Consider the following 19,837-nt stretch of genomic DNA (forward strand, 5'->3'; position numbering starts at 1 on the left):
TGTCAGCAGGATTATAAAAAAACCTACCAAATGGATTTCAACAAATGGAGAATGGGTCTCGGCCCAGAATAGACCCATTCTTTAACATTGCGAGATGTGTTTTTTTGACAAACTTTTCCACTCATTTCTCAGGGAACAATGCATGAAAGTTAAAAATATAAGTATATGATTGAGTTAAATTTGATGGATTCAGTTTGTTTGAATGAAAGGGGACTGTTGGGCCATGGCAGATGCATTCTAGTTCATTTTTATATTTGTTGAGCTTACTACAAGGACTTTTTAAATGGTTATGAAACAGTCAATTTAATACCATCTATGATGCCTCACATAATCAAACGAGACCATCAGTAAGAAGATTGGCTATTTCTATATTATTATTATAGTTAGTCATTATGACTTTCACTGGGTCAGATTCCGACTTATTTAGGTCGGATAAGATATAAGATTAAAATAATTCTGTAAGCGAGTGCTGAGGAGGAACTGAGGAGTCTCACAGCCTGAAGAAAGACGCTGGTCTGCAGTCTGGTGGTACGGTAAGGCACTCTCACACACTCATACATTCTCATTGCTATGCATCCTTCAAATACCTGTTTACAAAAGAGATAGTATTAAAAACTCGTTACAATGTATTTTAGCAAGATTCATAGCCGGATCAAGATCTTCAGACTAAGGCGATGGTGCTCATGCCGCTTTTGTCCACAGGGGTCGCCAGAATCAACAAAATGAAAGCTTCATGTAGCTGCTTTAAGGAAAATATGTTTTAATCATTAGCGGCTCAATGTGGTCATACTTGTCAACAGTCACAACATTGCTCCTGGATATGCACTGTATGTGTGCTACAATTTTGTGTTATTTTATTCATACATTTTAGCAGTGTGGCTTTTTTTTTTGAGGTAACGACGTCCGACTCTTGGTCAATCCACCACTTTGTTCCGGCCTGAAACATATCAACAACTCTTAGATGGATTGCTTTGACAGTAGGTACAGATATTAAAGTTCTCCAGATGGTGAAGCCTGCAGACTTTAGTGATTCCCTGACTGTAAGGTTGACATTTATGGTCTCAACAACTAGCCCACTGGATGGATTGCTATGAAACTAGGTTCAGACATCTATGCCTCCTTCAGAATGAAAAATATTTTTTAATCATCAGCATTTCAAAATTTGAATTTGTCCAACACTGATTTATGACCAAATTCCATTAGTTCTAGGCGTAATATATATATTTTTTTATATAATGTTGTGCCTATTAGCATGCTAACATGCATTGTTAAACAGGGAATGTGATAAACATCACAGCTGTTTAGCATCATTAAATGTAAATAAAGCACTGCTGTTCCAATAGTATAGTCACACAGAGCCACTAGCCTGGCTGTAGACTCTTCTTGAAGCGCGTTTCACACCCCAGATGTTAAGCTAATCTCTTGGTGTCAGATGCAGAGCGCAGCATGAGTCAGCATGTACTGATGCAAGTATATCCTCATGATGTTCTAATCCGTTTCAAAAGTTCACACATTTACAAATGTCTTTAATAGAGTGGTGTGAGACTGTCAAAGCTAGTATGAATGAATTTGCAATCTTTTTATTTGATTTTATATCAGTGAATTTGATTGAAGGGATCCATGTGCAGAGCTAACTCCACTAGATGAAATGTGATCTCCGTGCCAGGGTAAGTGCTGTAAGGTGAAGCATGCTTGGTGTCAATTGACACCGGATTAAACAATTAATTTTCAGGATTTTTTAATAAAAAATGCTCTCTTGAAAGGTCATTATGATTCATCTTAAATGAAAATGTGCACAATGAATAATGTCAGTAATGAAAATTAAATGAATGGCTTTCATTTTATGTTTCAGTTTGATTGAAGTTAAAGAGAACTGACCCTACACACGAGCTGGAGTTTGCACTTGTGTTGCACTCTCCCAGTGCTGACATTAGTCTATTCGGGTTTCCCTTGTTGGACTGACTTTAAAAAACAAAAAAAACAAAAAAAAGCTAAACAAATTGGGGCGCCGAAGGTCACACTGGCTGCCCGTCTAGCCCTCTCCATATCCATTTGGCCGGAGAGACGGTAAATAAAGTGGAGAGCGAAAATAGTAATGGGGCTCTTCATACTCTCAATGACATAATTGAATTTCCAACTAAAAAGCGTTATCCAAATCAACCTCTCACTCACGGCTGCTCGCGCTGGCGGACAAGATCGAGAGCCATCACATCTGAGTACATGAAAACTCCTCACGTCACACACAGAAGGGCAGCACGCATTCATACCCGTGGGGGCAATTATGTGCTCCCCCAAACACGCATGTACAGTGTAGGTACAAACACAGGACAAGTGGACAGATGAACACAGATCGGCACGGACAGGTATACAGAAGGATACTCACACACATGCTGCGAGTCAGCACTGAGACGCCCCACAGATTTGGCATCCTCATGACCCCTCCAGAGGGCGCTTAAAAGGCTCGAAGACAATCCCCCACCCGCCCCTTCCTCTTTCTGTTCTTCCTCTCCTCCCTCCTTCTGTCCTCGCTTTGGCCTCTGTCCAGACAACCAATCACATTGATGGCTTTGTTTTCAACTCTCTCAACCCCCTTTTTTCCCCCTCCACCATCGCATCACTTCCTCCTGCAGTGTGGGTAACATCCAGGAATCCAGGGCTCACGAGCCCAAAGAGATGTTTTGGTCGGGAGCCAGCACTGCCAAGCCAAAGTGACCAACCTCACACTGGCCCTGACTCAGTTGAAAAAAAATACTATGAGTGGATGGTGTTGTCACTGGAGCTGCAAACGGGTTTTGAGTTTAGGATGATGTTCAAGGATTATGATTTAAATGATGCATCTGAAATTTTTGTCACAGGTTTTTTACTGAATAAATACAAGAACAACATTTGTATAAAACATGCAATTTATAGGTGTAATAGGATACTCAAAGGTCCAGTGTGTAGGATTAAGTGGCATCTACAGATTGCAACCAACAGCATACCAATCCCCTCACCCTCCCCTATGGTGGCTGCTAAAAATGTGAAAAAAGGTCAAAAGGACTGTGTTTGGTTTGTCCATTCTGGGCTACTGTAGAAACATGGCAGTGCTCTATCTGTAGATATTAAAGGCTAATTCTGAGGTAACAAAAACCCCATGAGTCTCATTTCCAAGTGATTATACACTAATGAAAATATAATTCTGATAATTATTTAGCATTTCTGCCGATATAGCCTCCTTATTCCCCTAAATCCTACACACTGCACCTTTAAACTGACAAACTAAGTTGTTGCCCCAAGTGGCCATAAAATGTGTTAATGTATGTTTATGGATTGAATCAATGCATCAGTAATTTTAGGTCTCCATCATTTTACTGCCTCATAACGCTAACGTGAAATTCTATGACTCCATAAACTTCCGAGCATCAGTCCTGTTGAGTCTCTCTCCATGTTTCTATCCATGTTGAGATTTGTAAAATTAAACTATTTTAAGAAAATCACTCCTTGCCAAATCAGTGGTATCTCAATTTTTTTGAGAAAGATGCCCAAAGAAGGATTTTTTTTTTCCCACTGTGTCCTCCGTAGGTGGTAATTATGGACTAATTGCATATTGAATTTTCCATTCTCTTTAGTCAGGAGCTTTAATGAATCATTAGGTAACTTGGCTGTGTTTCTTTTTTGGCGTTCTCTTCCTTCACTCTGCAAGTTGAATCACTAATATCTCTTACACAGCAATATCTAGCCAAAGTTAACCAACTTTAGCCTTTGGGTACCCATGCAAGTAACACTGCAGCACAAAAATCCCCTTATGACATGCAGAGTGATGTGTTTTTTTACTTTTCTAACTTTAATTGTGTGTAAAAGAATGTGTTATTTCTACATACAATTCACAGGCTCACATAAAAACAAATGGTATTGTCAGCGTATTAAAAAAGTGAAGAAATACTTGGTGGTTCTTGAGTGTCCTGACTGATTGGATGTCTTTTAGGGTAAAAGAACTATTTATACAGTCATAGAACTGGAGTTACATCATGCAACCTCGCCTATTCACCGATTTTTATCTCGCTATTATTTCTAACCCCTTTATCCAAAGCTTTCCTGCCCATCGCCTTCAACCCCTTTATTCTAGCAAGTTGATGGCCATCATCGGTGGGCAAATTAGCCTGTTTTGTTCAGCGTTAATCCTCACGGGCACGCTGCTTTTCTTCTCTCAATTTAGACTCGGGGGCATTTTGTGCAGTTTACTTAGGCATTATTTTTGTCAAGAGCTGCTGCCTTGACATAATTCTCTCTTTCAGCGCTACTGGGTGAGTTGTGGACATGGCCTTGCACAAAAAAGTAGTAGTTCATATTTTCAAATTTTCAAAGAAGGCCTAAATACTCTATGAATACGATCCAGTAGGCCTATCACTGTATGTGCAGTCTAATGAAGTTAAATGAAATCATATTACAGCTGCATAAAGCTAGAACATTAAAAAGGAAGCTGATTGACTATTAATGTACAGGCATCACATTTTACTATGATCACACACAAACATTCTGGTCGGGGCAATAGGGAGAAATATGAAGTAAGCCCATTTTTATGATAGAAACTTGCAATTTCATTTGGGATTAACTCTTCCTTTATGAGGGCGAATATGCAAATGGCACACTAATGAACTTAAAGTATTCTCTTTGTGAGAACTGATTAACCAAGGGGCTCCTCTGCTGCACATTTACATTTTTCTCAAGTCAAGTCAGGGTTCTCCAGTCACAAATTACAGTGCTTTTCCAGGCCAATTACATTGAACAAGCGCACCATTATCCAGTTCTGAACATCACACATGTATATTTGCCCCCTTCATTTTCTCAAGAGTGCTTCAAGCCAAGGGCTCCTCCAGAGAGAGAGAGAGAGAGAGGAGGACAGGAGGAAACAGGGGAAGTCATAGAGCGAGGGCGGAGGGAGAAACAGACAGGAGGCAAAATAGAGAGAGTGATTAAAAAAGTGTGCTGCAGGGAGAAAGATGCATTGGAGGGATATATACAGAAGTGGTAGACTTATTAGATAATTATCTGAATTAAGTACAGGAACTAATTTCTCTTAAAAAATGAGGCCAGATTTCTTCCTGAGTTAGTGTGAAGAAATTTTCATTAAAAGTGATGTAACCTAAAAGGACGGCATCGAGGTTGGCAAAACAGTTCAGGAGCACATTTAAAAGTGTATCAAACTACTTGAACTGTGGCGGTACTGGCAGTAAAATGCTTCCAGGCCGGCCCAACCTTCATAAAAATATAAACAAAAGACATGTAAATCTAGAGGGGATGCCCAATGTCAGCTGCTTGGACAATAAACCAATAAACAAATGCCTCTTCAGGGTATAATCAAAATGAAATGTGCTCCTACAAGCCCCAGTTAAAAACAAGATGTCAAAACTGAAGGTGTATAGGGGCTTGGGTTTCAAAGGGGTTCAAGAATAAACACTGTTTCCTTACTAGAATCACATGGGGCAGCCAAGAAAACACAATACGACCTAAACAGACCAGAGTTTCTAGCTGACAATCTAAGGGGATGAGGTTAAGTGTGAGAGCCACCTGGGTGCCGTTCCCCACCACTCTTCCCCTTCACAAACAGGGTGTCGTCACACCATGATAGGCTGGGAGGGAAATGCCCCAAGCTGCTTCCACTCCTCAATCAGGAGTTAGTCTCCCCACCCTGCACACAGGTGATCCGAATCCCCTGCAATTAGTCATAAGGGATTTGGAAATTCAGCCCAAAACAAAGAAAGATAGCAAGTCTCAAACAATGGGACTGCTACAGAACAAGATATCGTCAAACTACGTCTTTTGTTTACGTTGTTTTGATTTAGAGACGCCTAGTGGCAGAAAATACATACTGCGATTTTAATTAACTTACCTTGCAAGTCCAGCACTTTGTTAAGGTTAGGGAATGATTGTGTTATTTTAAGTGCAAATAAACTATCTTATGTCTCAAGTCACTGCTGACTTTTTATGTTTTTTTTATGAGTATGTTCTTTTCTAACCCTAACCTTGACCCTAACAGAAGTGCTTTTGCAAAACCTTAACCTAAGCACGGGTCTGATTCTGGTGTCACAATTGACACATTTATAAATGCAGTGTGACAATCACAATCAAATGGACATAATGTAGGTGGCAAAACCACAATAGAATTATGAAAGCAATTCAGTAATGTGCAAATGGAGTCAGGGTCGTATTGTCGTGATATTTTTCAATGTGATTGTCGAATGTTGTTTGTGTTGGTATTCTGTATTAGCGAGGCCAGTCACAATGCATTGAAGTGCTGTGACTTGATGTGCCGACAGCCACCACTTGCCTATTTCTGTCCCCAGAGGAACAATGAGGTAGCGTGACTGCACCGTGCCCCCCCGCCACCGCCACGGAATGGGCTCGCGGATTAGATTGCTTTCGTTCTGTGCTCATGCATGAGGGAAGCAAAGGGCAGGAAACGCATATTATTGTTGGAGTCCCGCTGGATACAGTGTGAGGTGAGGACCCGGCTTCTTTTTTCCCATCAAGAACAACTGCACCTCGCCACTTACATGTGAAGCTCTGCTGGCGTCCAGGCGCAGAGTGACACCCCCTTTTTGCAAAACAACAATAATAAACCAAAATCCAATCTCACAACATAGACAACTCCTATTGGAGTGACAAATGTTCAGGGGCCATCTCCAGCTAGCTTTCCAACTGTTCTATTCATTACCTTTCCCTCTCTCACTTATTCTCCTCAGCTGCTGCCGCCGTCTCCTCTCCTCTCGGCATGAAATAGACACTCCAGGAAGTACATTTTGTGCAAACTCTCCTCCCGCTGCTACAGCTGATTTCACAAATGATGGTGAAATGGCCAGGAGAGCGAAGGGGTAAATGGAAAAAGATGGCTGTTGCACGCTACGACCATATTCCTCCACTCTCCTTTTTCATAGATAACAGGGGATGATTAGAAAACAGCAGATGGGAGGACCAACATTAACCTCCACCAGGGCAATGGTAAATTTAGTTTGAAGACTGCCCGGTATGAACTCACTTTGGAGGTCACACACACACACACACATACACACAAGTATACATGAATTCAGACAAAGGCACACACACACATAACTACACAAAATGGCACAGGCCTATTCCCCTGAATCCTATTTATTTTGACAATAGGCGGTTTTCTGTGACAGCTTTGACAAGTCGATTTCCGGACTGATATTTCAGATGTATGGCTTACATGTGCTAAAAGGTAAAGTATTGTCAGTAAAGTTTGTTGAACCTTTGCCACTTTTGGATTATACATTCGTGGTAGGATGATAGGAAATGTGCTATGGAGCATTTTCTCAGGTTAGGGAGTCATTCAAAAAAAGCATAATGACAAGGCTTTATCATTTTGTTCATGGCTGGCTAGTGTTAATAAATTATTTATCAGTGCATAATCAGTACAAATCTGTTCTAAATGCCATTATATAGGACACTTTTGGGATGCCAGGTTATGACCCAACCTAACAAGGCTGCATTAATAAATTAAAGTAAGTTAATTAAAAGAAATACCCCCAATTTGTGATTATTTAGACCAGGGGGGCCAAAACTGAAATTTAATGGTGGATCATGGGCAACGAGCAAGCACCTATTGTATTGTCAAGATGCAAAATGGTATTGTATGGAAGCCCTGAGAGACAAATAAGAAAAAAATAATAATTCTGGTGATTCGTTTTGTTTTCTCTCTTATGACTCAAGAACAGGTGAAAAAATGTTTTTGCTAGAAACATCTGGCAGGCCAAATCAAACATTATAGCGGGCCAACTTTGTCCTGTAGGCCCCACTTTGGCCCTGATTTAGACAGATATTGCGATGTGATTCACTATTAAAATCAAGATGATGTCACTTTTTTTTATGAACTGTACCAAACAAACAAAAAATTGCAGCTTTGCTATTTGGATACCACACTTGGCCATATTGCAATTTCGATAATAATTTGATCAGTTGTGCAGCCCTTGTAAGAGTCAGCATCTCTAGCAGCTCTGTGACAATGTGCTTTGGCTCAGCGGGTATTTGAGCTAACATCAGGATGCTAACATGCTGATACTAAGCAAGTGTTATGTTTACCATGTTCAACATCTCAGTTTAGCCTGTCATGCTACTATTTGCTAATTAGCACTAAACACAAGGTATATGTTTTGTAACTATTTAGTCATAAGCTAAAGTATTACATAGAAATTGTCACTGGGTGAAGGCATTAAATGAAAAGTGAAGGCATCACCAAATTTAGGAAAATTAATTCTTAATGTCTGTACCGAAGGTCATGGCAATCCAATCAGCAGTTGTAGAGATATTTCACTCCAAAACCTCATGGTGACGCTAGAGTCAGAGGATCATCAAAGTCATTCATCCGTTGGCACTGTGAATGTTCATTAAGACTTTCCTGGCAATCCATTCAAAGGTTTTTTAGATGGTAACAAAACGCAGTGGTGGAGTGACAAACAAACAAACATTTTATGATTCATAGAGTCATGTTGCTAAAATAGCCAAAAAAATCAGCTTGCATTAACAGGAAATGCCCACAAGTTATATTTTTATCAAATATCAGTTGTCTACCCTCCATGCTGCCTCTCTTCTTCTCGATCTTACACAGCCCCACTGCATCCACTCTCAATCAGATTACCTTCTAGATTGCCCCAGTTGAGGAAGATTCCCATCTCAAATTACATTTCTTCCTCTCTTTGGGAGTACTCTATTTTAGAGAAGGATTACCATTCAGTGGGACTCCAATCACTCGCACAGTCACTCTGAAGCATAAGAGGATTCCTCCAATGTACAAGCCCTGGATGTTCAACAAGTCCCTCTGATTGTAAGTGACAGGCCATTTGCTGTTTTGGTACAATATGGACAAATGGGAAAACTGCACTATTTTTTCTTTAACTTCGGCAGCCTAATCCAGCCGGACATTGGTCTACTCTTGAAATACTGGTGTGAATTCAATGAACCTCAGGGGTATATTGTTCTGTTGACTTCCTGACAATCCATCAGGAATTTTCTGACCTTTTCAGCAGCCGTTGGACTTCAGTAACTGATCCAATGGTTGCTCTCTATGGCAGTACAGAACACACTGATACAGTGCTAATGCAAGAGGTAGCGTCTACGATCTACAAACTATGATAAACCCACAACTTCCCTCACCCTCAATGTCTGCCCTTCAGTTACTTTCCCAAGCGTCCCCTCAGCCTAACCACACCTCATCTTTTCCATAATTTAACAGCATGTTTGCTTTAAATAAAGCAGCTATTGAACTAGAAAAATATAGTTGAACTTACCTAACCCTAACCTCGCAGGTTAGGTAAGTTCAACTATATTTAACAAAAATAAAGATAAAGAATATCACCCTGTGTTACAAAGTTTAGCTTCTTAAGTCTGTCCCCAGTAAACCTTCCTCCCAAACACATGGTTCTCCAAAAAAGAACATAAACCCAGCATTGAAACTGCGCTCTGGAGCCCTGCCCGGCAAAACTGACGCTAGCATGAATTTATTTTGGGTTTTTGTTCTGTCTGGCTGATTGTCATCACAATGGCTTAGGTGTATTGTTTGAGAGATCTATGTGACAATGGAACAGCCTCACCAGCACAATCTGCTTCACATGGATGTAATCTGACACCTGGCCCGTGTTATCATGTCCTGCATGTTGTTACCATTTGTGAGCAGCATGTAAAGGTTCCCCCCTCGTGATGTCCTGTGACATCAGGAACACATAACAGAGATATCACGGCGAGACAGAGAGCACTCCCTTTTTTGGTTTATGCAAATTAACCATAGAGAGTCTGTTTGTACGATTTAACATAAACATTCCTGTCTTGTTTGTTTGCTTCTGGGGATGATGCCCATAATCAGTTTCTGTATTTACATTGGGGCTGCCTAAACATTCATGCTGCTAGTCTCAATTCAAGCTGTTAGATCAGGGCTTAAATCGGTCCTGGATTCTCGTTACAATTTCTGTTGATGTATACATAATAACAGCTCTTCATTTGTCCCTGCACCTGCGTCTGCTTGTGTTCTGTTGACTGCACAATACTGCAACTGAATTGATCTATCATATCGGCGTCTGATGTTTGCCCTGTGATGAGACAATAACAAGCATGAAGCACAAGTTGCAAATATTATAATTATCGGGCTTTGTGTTTGCGTCTCATGAATAATGTCACCACAATGATGCCAAGATGTACACATTGATAAGTGGAATATAAGGATGAGTTCAACCTACATGCAACAGCTGAGACGAGACAAGTTCTATTTAAGGGGATGACTACTGAATAGCTTTAGCAGTATAGAGTACATAATGTGCTTGGTATATTATTCTAGTCATGAGAGAACACAGAGTTCAGCATCATTAAGACAACAATTTGATCCGCAGTAGCTATAAATCTTGAGTTGAGTCCCTGCCAAGTAATTTAAGTTGTTAGCTCAACTTAGCTACACTCAATACAAGGGATGACGTGTACCTGCAGTTACTGTTTGTTGGTGCATCTTTCTGACATGTGTAGCTTTGAAAAATGGCAAGTAATAAACCCAAGCTGCGGAAACTTAGCTGGATTCTTGTTGATAAAGATATTAGGCATGAAATTAATCAACTTCTTTCAATAAAGGCGGCCTTTTAAAGGGGCAGTGCTACATTATCAGAGAACACATATACAGTTAATTGCATTCATATCTACGTAAACAAGTAGCACATTTTTTGAATGTGCGTCAGGGTGAATGTAAACAGCAGCAACAAGATGGTGATAATGTGATCGGCACCTTCATATGAAAAGTTCGACATCGGGTGAACACTGCCTCTACTAGCATAACACACCTAAATCTCAGGATAAGCTGTCGGTATTCAAGATGAGTGTTGACCCATGTAAGCATCAGATTATGCAGCACTGACTTGGATTTTTTAAAACCGTCCATCGTGAGTGACAGCGTATGCTGCCTTGTTAACGCTAAATCTGCGGAGTACTCTTTTAAAGTGTCCATACAAGCAAACAAACTTTGGTAAACGCTGCAGCCTGTTGCTCTGTTTAGCAACAGTCAACACTGCATTATTTAGCATGTGAATTGGTCCATGTATATTTGTTGTCATAAAAGTCCACCAATTCAAAGTGATCAGCTTATACACCGAAAAACATGCTATCCCTTATAGTCCATGCATGGCACAGTGTAGGACAAAGCCTGCAAAGCAGCTAGTGTGCTACACCAGAATGTAAACAAGCACAGTGTTATGACCTGCTATCCCTATCCACTTTGATATTTTCTGCTGCGCTGGTGATTTGTTAGCCAAGTCCCTGTAGGCTCGGCAAGTACATAACTCCAGGAATTCATAATGCAGAAAATTAACTTCTCCTTCATGTTTCCCTGCAGTGAAACTGACGCTGTCACAACTAACACATCGAACTTAAAATGCTAATGGACATGCGGGTCAGAGTGTTTGGGGTAACGGTTCAATTCAGATAGCATCTTTGGCTGCAAAACGTGGAAAATCAGGTTAGTGAATGCGACTGTGGCTCAGCTGCACTGAAAACAAGGGCCACTGGTGCAATGTCACGCTCGGTATGAAGGAAGATTGAAGCTCCATCTTAGTCCCATACTGCAAATCCTTCATATTTACATCGAAATGTAAACAATCACACGGAAAGCAGGACTATTTTTCTATCACCTTTACACTACGCAGTCAAAATTGATATTAAAATATACATTAGAGTATGATAAAAGGGCTTTGAAGATGTGTAGGTGACCTTCCCCTTATCCATTATATCCATTTGGGAAATATGAAGGAAAACTGTCAAAGAAGAAACACAGCCCTGTACGAGAAATCTGATCAATACACTGTAGATACACGCAGTCGTCACTGAGGATCACAGTTTGCTGATATCAGTGGCTGAGGTTCGATCTATTGCAGCATGTCTGCAGTTAATGGGGCTCAATCACTCCAAACTCCCTAAGTAATTTAATGGAAAGGTTAGGCACTATTTTTTCCGGCACGCTCTTCGCTCGCAGCCTCTGCAGCATTATGCATCAAATGTTGAAAGCATTATCAGTAAAATACTAAAAGGCCAGGAGGTGCTGATGCAGTGCTGTTAGCTGACTAGTAAAACAATTAAGGCAGAGCTATAAATGCAAACTCAGTTGATTTAAGCTGAATAAAAAAAAGTCTGTATTCAGTTTAACTGTCAGCTGCACTTTGGCTGAGGCTTCTGCTTTATCACATTAAACTTTGTTCTCCAATCTCTGTGTACATCTCTGCTTGTGGTGAAGTCCTTGGTGTGCAAAAAAGTTTTTGTACAGTTTTTGGGGGCTTTATATATATATATATATATATATATATACATGTGTATATATATATATATATATATATATATATATATATATATATATATATATATATATATATATATATATATATATATATATACATGTGTATATATATATATATATATATATATATATATATATATAAATATATTTGTAAGGGACAAAGAAAGAATGTGTTTAAGCTCATCTTCCTCATCGATTCTGGAAAACTGAAAGGAGTGCACGTTTACGATCATGGACTCATGGCACCGAATTAGCGGTCGCAATCGTGCCGGCGCGGGTTAATTTTAAACACATACTGGAAAGTGAAAAGTGCACACTGTTCCAGCAAGTCAGGGAGTGTGGTCGCAGCAGTCAGCAGAGTGAGACGCAGCACTGCTCACATTATTTGCTGAATCAATAGCTACCAGATTAGGTGAAATATCAAGCTTCAAAATGATACTGTGTGACTGAAAATCCAAAAGCTCAGCATGGTTTATCTCCACGGTTGATTTTTTTCTTCACAAATGTACCCAAAGCTTGAAATGAACGAAGATATATTTCCAGCATAAAAAAAAAAGAAAAGTTGAAGTTGTTTGTCACAAACACCAACCTATCTTGTTATTTTATGGCCATTTAAACACCCGAGTTGACACTTCGAAATGTAGTGTAATTAAAAAAACACGCTTCCTCGATATTTTAAGAGCCAGATTACATCAGCTGAATGTCAACCGGGCTGTTGCACTCTGGGGATGGGGATGGTGGGGTGGGGGGGCTGAAATCTTCCTCTGAAAAGGCTAAACATAACTGCGGACCTACCAAAATACCAGAGAAAGTCATCAAAGTCAGCACGGTCTCGTGAATATACAGCCCCCTCGCGCCGTGATTAAGCAGGCGAGGCGATTAAATAAAAACACCAAGCGAGGAGAAAATGCGCCTCATAAGCAGACTTCAGTTAGAGCAAATTGTTTGGCGGAGGTTGAGCAATTTATGGGGTGCTTGGCCTGTTGGGGCTCTCTGCTGCACTGGGGGACTTGGTCAGTAAATCTGAGGGCTTCGCTCTCATTCAGAGATAAATAATTATGGGGAAAAAAAACAAAAGGCCTTCGCAGCGCAGGGTTTAATTAAGGGCTTCTGGGAATTATAATCAACGCTAAAAGAGATGCCACGGTGATGAAGCATAAATCCATAACTGTGGAGCAGACGGCACGGCCAATCTAATGCCTCTGCAATAATGCTCATCAGGTAAACAAGTGCGTGTGTTGCCACATGTGTGTGAGTGTGTGTGTTTGTTTGTTCATCTCTGAAACTTTCTGAGACTGTCACAGTAATCTGAGTCTGATTTAAAGGTGCAATACGTAAGAATACGCCACCTGTTGAAGGTCAAACAGGAGGCAGCGTATCACCAGAGTATCTTTTGCAATAGCTACTAGCTCTAGTTAACTAGTTAGCACGGCTAGCTGTGCAGCTAGTGGCCCAAAGCTGAGTTGAGTCTGCTGGACTGGAAGCTCAGAGCAACAGGGGAGTGTTGGTGTGTACGCGGGTAATGGAACCGGGCTCAGCAGCCTCCCAGTTAGCATGCTAGCAGGACTCTGAAGACTGAGCAGGCGCAGACAAGATAGGCATGACATCGGGCCTAGCTGGTTAGCTGGTCAGTAGATATCTCTGCGACACAATCCTTAAACATCCTTGACGTAACAACAGTATTTCTTCACAAGCTGTTGCTAATCTTAATTTACTTTTTAATGTTTTGTCATGATGATGGAAAGTCGGGTGAAGTTTTGCTGTCCCCTAAACAACTGAAGTAGACGGGGACTTTCATTTAAAACATTAAAAAACAACCAGAAAGATAAATGAAGTGGTTTCATACAGCTTGTCCCATGCAATCCAAGTTGAGATCCCAAGTTGATGTAAAAAGATGTTATTTACACCCTCGAGTTTGTTTGTTAAAGTTTGTCTTGCAATAAGACAGAAACAATAGTCCGGTCCCCATGCAAGTACTGAAACAGTTCTTGCTGCTTTAATCATTCTTGTGTAGAAATACATTCCAAAAGTTTACGAAACTTCAGCAGTTCGTCAAAGCTCACATACTTCCAAAGTTACTGACAACTGTTGGATGGACTTCCATGATGAACTGTACAGACTTCCGTAATAGCCTACCTTTCATCTTCTTATTTTCATCCAGTGTTTTAATTTATGACGAAAAACCTACAAAACAAATGACATTCCCATCAGTCTCTGCTGTACTTTGTGGGTTGTGTTCATTATCAATTAGCTAATGGTAAACACAAGTTTTTCAAAACACTTTAGCACGTATAAAGTTTACAACGTTCTACCTGCTAAAAATCAACAGTCATTGTGAGAATGTTAGCATGCTAAGAGGAGCATTTAACTCCAACCACTGTTATGCCCATCACCTCAAAGAGCCGCTAGCAGTCTGCAGACTCTTAGCCTTGTTGCTATGTGAACAAGTGTAATAGGCACAAAGACTTATCCATACTGCCCAAATGTCATCACAAAGAAGAAGAGTCCGTCTAAGGTGTCTGCAGTGTGTTGAGCTCATGCTGTGACAACTCAGATATTTCTCATCACATTTCCAATTGCTCTGTAGAAAAATTATCGGGAGACAACTTTACTTTTCTATTTGCAAGCCAAATTCAGACCCATCACAATCACTCAATGCATTTTTCAGGTTAGATTACATTTTCCAATAGTTTAAGATCTTGACAGTTACCAATCTGACACCAGAACCTTTGGTTTCCAAATCCATGCTGACAGGGAGCAAGGCCAGCAGTCCCACCAGGGCAAGAGCTGAAGGTTTGTTGCGTAGAACTGTATTTCCTCATTCATTAAATAGAGACATTCCAGTTGATGGGGTGGAAACACAAAATACAAAGTGACAGGTATCAGAATTAGGTTGCATTCACCCGGATTCCTCAGGAGAGTCAGAAGTTTGTGGAGCCTGCTTAGCTTGCACAATATCCAGGTACATCAGGAGCCGTGCAATCACAGAAGTGAAGCTGGACCAAAGTGAAAGCCTTTTAGAGTTGCTGATCCAGCAGCAATTTTTGAGAACGAATGTGGGCCCGTGAGGGCTGTGCATTAAACTGCCAGTAAAAAAAAGAAAAAATCTCCAAACTAAATGAAGCCAATTAGTAATAACTTTCATTTATTATGTCACACACATTGCACATTCACATATGGCTTTTCCTATTTCTAATCAACTTGGCGATATTAAGTGGTACAAAACTAAATCATCAGCAATGAGCTGGACAAAATAAGGTTTTCAAACCGTTAATGATAAAGCTTCTGTTCGCCTTGAACTTTGTTTGACCTCATCGCACAATCTCGTGTTTTCACAAACATAAAGGGAGTAAATTCAATAGAGTATTTTTAATAGCAGCTTCAAAATGTAAGCATTGCTACACGCTATGCCCTCATTGTAAAATTCAGAATATATCACCAAAACAAATGGCTGAACACACTCGTAAATGTGTCCTGAAATGTATAATTACACACTAGACTCATTAGATTAAAACGTGGACTTCTACAAATATACCGACTTCATTTTATACAGTACATGAAATGAGAGTTAAAGTTGAATTTGAGAATCAGTTAATGGAGGCAAAACTGACTTCTATTAGTATTATAAGTTGCATCGTGGGTAATATAGGCACTCAATTAACAGTGTTGGACTCATTATGGACAGTTTAAAAACAGTTGATCCAAATTAACACAGCAGAACCAGAGAAACGGCCTTTTTTTATTCCACATATTCTTCCTTCTTATCAAAACCTGGTGCATGCATTACCCACAATGCACCCATCAGTTTATGAGATTACATGCAGCTTCCTCTGGACCTGTAAACACACTTTGATGTCTAAAATTGGTGGAGTAACCCTTTAAAGCAAGGTTTTATTTGGTGTAAAAAGGCTGAAGCTTTCTGAGAAATTGTTGGTATAAAGGGATGGGTGAGTGAGGGGTGTTCAGTTGGTTGCAATCTCCAAACTCAGCAATAGATTCCACCAAATCCTGCACACTGGTCGTTTAACAGCAGCAAAGGCTTTATCTGTTGACAAGCCAGATAACACTTAAAAAAAACATTGTGCACTTTATTTTATATTGATATAAAGAAATCCGGAGACTGCTGGGACTTGATTGATTGCAATGCTTCCCACGGTTGAGTTATGCTTATTGCCAATACTGAAGTGATTACTTTTTTTATTCGCCACTGGTCGAGAAATCTGTTTAATTTCCAGATGCAATAAAAACAAGCATTTAGCTTGTGTACAATGTTCTTTAAAAGAAAAAGTAAACTTGTTCGAAGAATAATTAAAAAGTGTTTTAAAAAAAAACAAACATTTGAATGACTTTCAAAATAATAAGACACATCATTAAGTGTATTTTGTTTTAATATCCCATTGAACATCAGCCAGAGAAAATACTGCCTTTAGCCATAATGCAGCTCTTTTCTCTCAGATGTTTCTAATCAACTCCTTCAGCATACATCGAATGGCGCCAGTGGAGGCACTAAATATAAAGAAAGCAATCATTTGTGGCCACAAAATGGATTTACTAATGAAATGCTGCAGGAATAAACTTACCTTCCCGAGACAATTTCTGCGCAGATTGAAAAATTATTCAGCTTTAAAGTTTGAGTTTCTTACACTTGCAGTATATTGTTGTCAACAGTTGTGTGCATAATGTATGTAAATGAACTCTTTTTAAGTGAGACACATGCTAGAGGTTTTCTGTAGTCTGTTGCATAATACACTTGTGGCACTAACACAAAAGAAGGAATGAGACTAGGAACCACATGTCTTTTTTTTTTTTAATTAAGATCTTAATTGAATGGTCTATTGATGAAACAATACCCTGCAAACGTAAAAGACAGGAGTCCCAACTGGAGACCTTTAAACAGGGATAGTGTAGAAATTTATTGTGAGAGAAGCCACTTATACAGTAATGTATTTTACTCAATATGAATTAAATGCTTCCTAACTTTACAAGGGCTGAAAAGTCAAAGCTAATATAGTATTTAATGCTACCTCGCTGGCCTCTTAGCTTGGCTTTCATGGCTCAACCGAGGACTCTAAATGAGCAAGTGGACAAGAACTGCTTGCTATACACATTGCTTTCCACACGTCCTTCGTCTACTCCACCCGTATTAAATCAGAATATGATAATTTTAATGGACTAATTCAGTCCTATAGTCAGTTATTTATGAACATCCTTCTTCCTAAAGCCGGAGAGCAGGAACCACATGTCTAATCAGTGATTTCTCGCTGATATACAGCCTGGAGCTGCTCCACTGATGATTATTACCTGGAGATTGAACACATACAATATTATTTTGAACTTTGCCATCCAACTGGGTTCTTTATATTATCATAATTCATATGCTCTTATCTCCATAAAATCATCCTGTGCACCATCACGCCCTTTTCTGTCTCCTATCTTCTCCGGTGTAATCTAAATAATGACGCAGCATCAGGTTAGCAGAGGGTAAAACTCATCATTTGTATTTGTGGATACAACACATAGAGCGGTGTGTATGCTAATGCAAAGATGGGATAATGGTAAAGGAATAAAGCAGTGTTTGATGTCTTTGCTATTGATGAATGGTGGTTTGATGTCCCCAGCATGCTAGTTTGTGCCAGGATGCCAATTAACTAGCATTGTTAGCTTTCCCGCTTGTTTTAATGACATGTTCCTTTCAGACCCAAAGGAGGTGGGAAGCTCAAAACTGGTAGCTTACCGTTGTGTTCCAGGTTGAAAGTCGTAATTGCAGGAAATGGACAGTAAAAATCCAGAGGGACATCAGGCCATTTGTCAACGTCCAGCAACATATTTGATAAGCCATGAGTTGTTAGACAACAGCTTACGTTAGCCTTCGACCACTTCCATTACATTCTGTTACATTACTGTTTGATACAATAGGCATGATGTCAATTTATTCTCAAATCTCAACACATTTATTTAAACCTGGAGTCAAATATGCTGCTTAACCTTGAAATTCGTCCAAGTGTCGCTTGAGATTTTTAGCATCCATCACCATCTCAGTTGCTGGTAAATCAGAAACTGGTGAAATGATAAAACGTTTTTCAGATTCCCTACATTTGTACATACTTTTAACCTGAAATGCAGCATCATAACATTATCACAGGATTGAGCGGGACGTCGGAGGAAAATAGCAACCGTTGTTGATGTGGTAGATTTAACATTAAAATGATCAATGTTTTTTTTTTTAATTATTTGTGATTTAAACAGTGTTACAACATTTATTTTACCTTGTAGTTACGTAGAAAACTCACTCATCTATCTGTCTGTCTGTCTGTCTGTATGTATGTATGTATGTATGTATGTATATGTATATATATATATATATATATATATATATATATATATATATATATATATAGATATTACTCAACCTGTGCAGTCCTTAGCTTTACCCTCACAAAAATGACAGAATGAAATAAATTCTGTTCACTTTATATCAGACATTTTCTGCATTGCGAGAAATAAGCCTTTACATTCTGGGGAGACTTAGATATTGCTCTCTACGCAGCTGTAGGAGGTTGCACAAAAGGCTGCTGATTGTGGCTTTAAGTTTTCTCCTGCAGCTCTACAAATACAGGTTTGAAATAAGGAAATTATTTGTCAAAGTGAATGTCATCTCATTTAGTCCAGAATAATCCTGCAAGCTGATATGATCTCCTCAGCTGGTCTGAGCTTCTTCTCAGATATATTGTTCAGCAGCCTCCCTTTATAAGATCTCAATCTACAGAAAATGCCTTGGCTCTTGTTTTTTTTCTTCTTTCCTTCTACTGCATTTTATTACATTGAGGGCATCTGACTAATGCAATGCACAGTTGGCCTGCTGCCACATGCCAATTTATAACACGATAGCCTTGGCCGTCCCATGCATACCAAGTAATGCTGATTTGTTGTATTGGCTGTGCTCCCTTTCACTCTGCTGCTGTTCTTTTCCTCCCTTACCCCCTCCAAAAAATGGTAATAAGTGTGGTAAAACACAGCACTTAGAAATGGCGGAGAGGTGATGAAGTGGATGATGGGTAGCAAACACCAAAAATACCATAAACATAACACAGAAGTAGCACTCGAGCAAAAAAGGGAAATCTGCTGAATCTGATGCTGAATGCAATCCGAGCCAGTGTGGCATAAGTCTGAAGAGCAGATAGGTGTGTGTTCGTTTGTGTGGTCGTGTGACACGACTGTGCATGCTTAAACACTTCTGGTCCTTGTGTACATGTTGTGCTCCTGCACATTCTTGTGTTGCTGCTGTAATTGCATATGCTAATTCTAAACTGTGTGGATGAGAAAGAACTACAGTTTACAAAAACATGGGATTTATTTTCATTTCTCTGGCCATCACTTATGATAACATTGTACTCATCAACCTCGACATTTTAATTTTATGTTGCAGGTGCGCTGTGCTGAAGGTCTGGTCAGGTTTGTTATGTGTTTTTTTATTCGCCATATGTGAACTGGTTGTAACGTGACGTGAAAAATTACATCTTC

This window comes from Pagrus major, chromosome 10 (genome assembly GCF_040436345.1).
Source record: "Pagrus major chromosome 10, Pma_NU_1.0".
Classification (NCBI taxonomy): domain Eukaryota; kingdom Metazoa; phylum Chordata; class Actinopteri; order Spariformes; family Sparidae; genus Pagrus; species Pagrus major.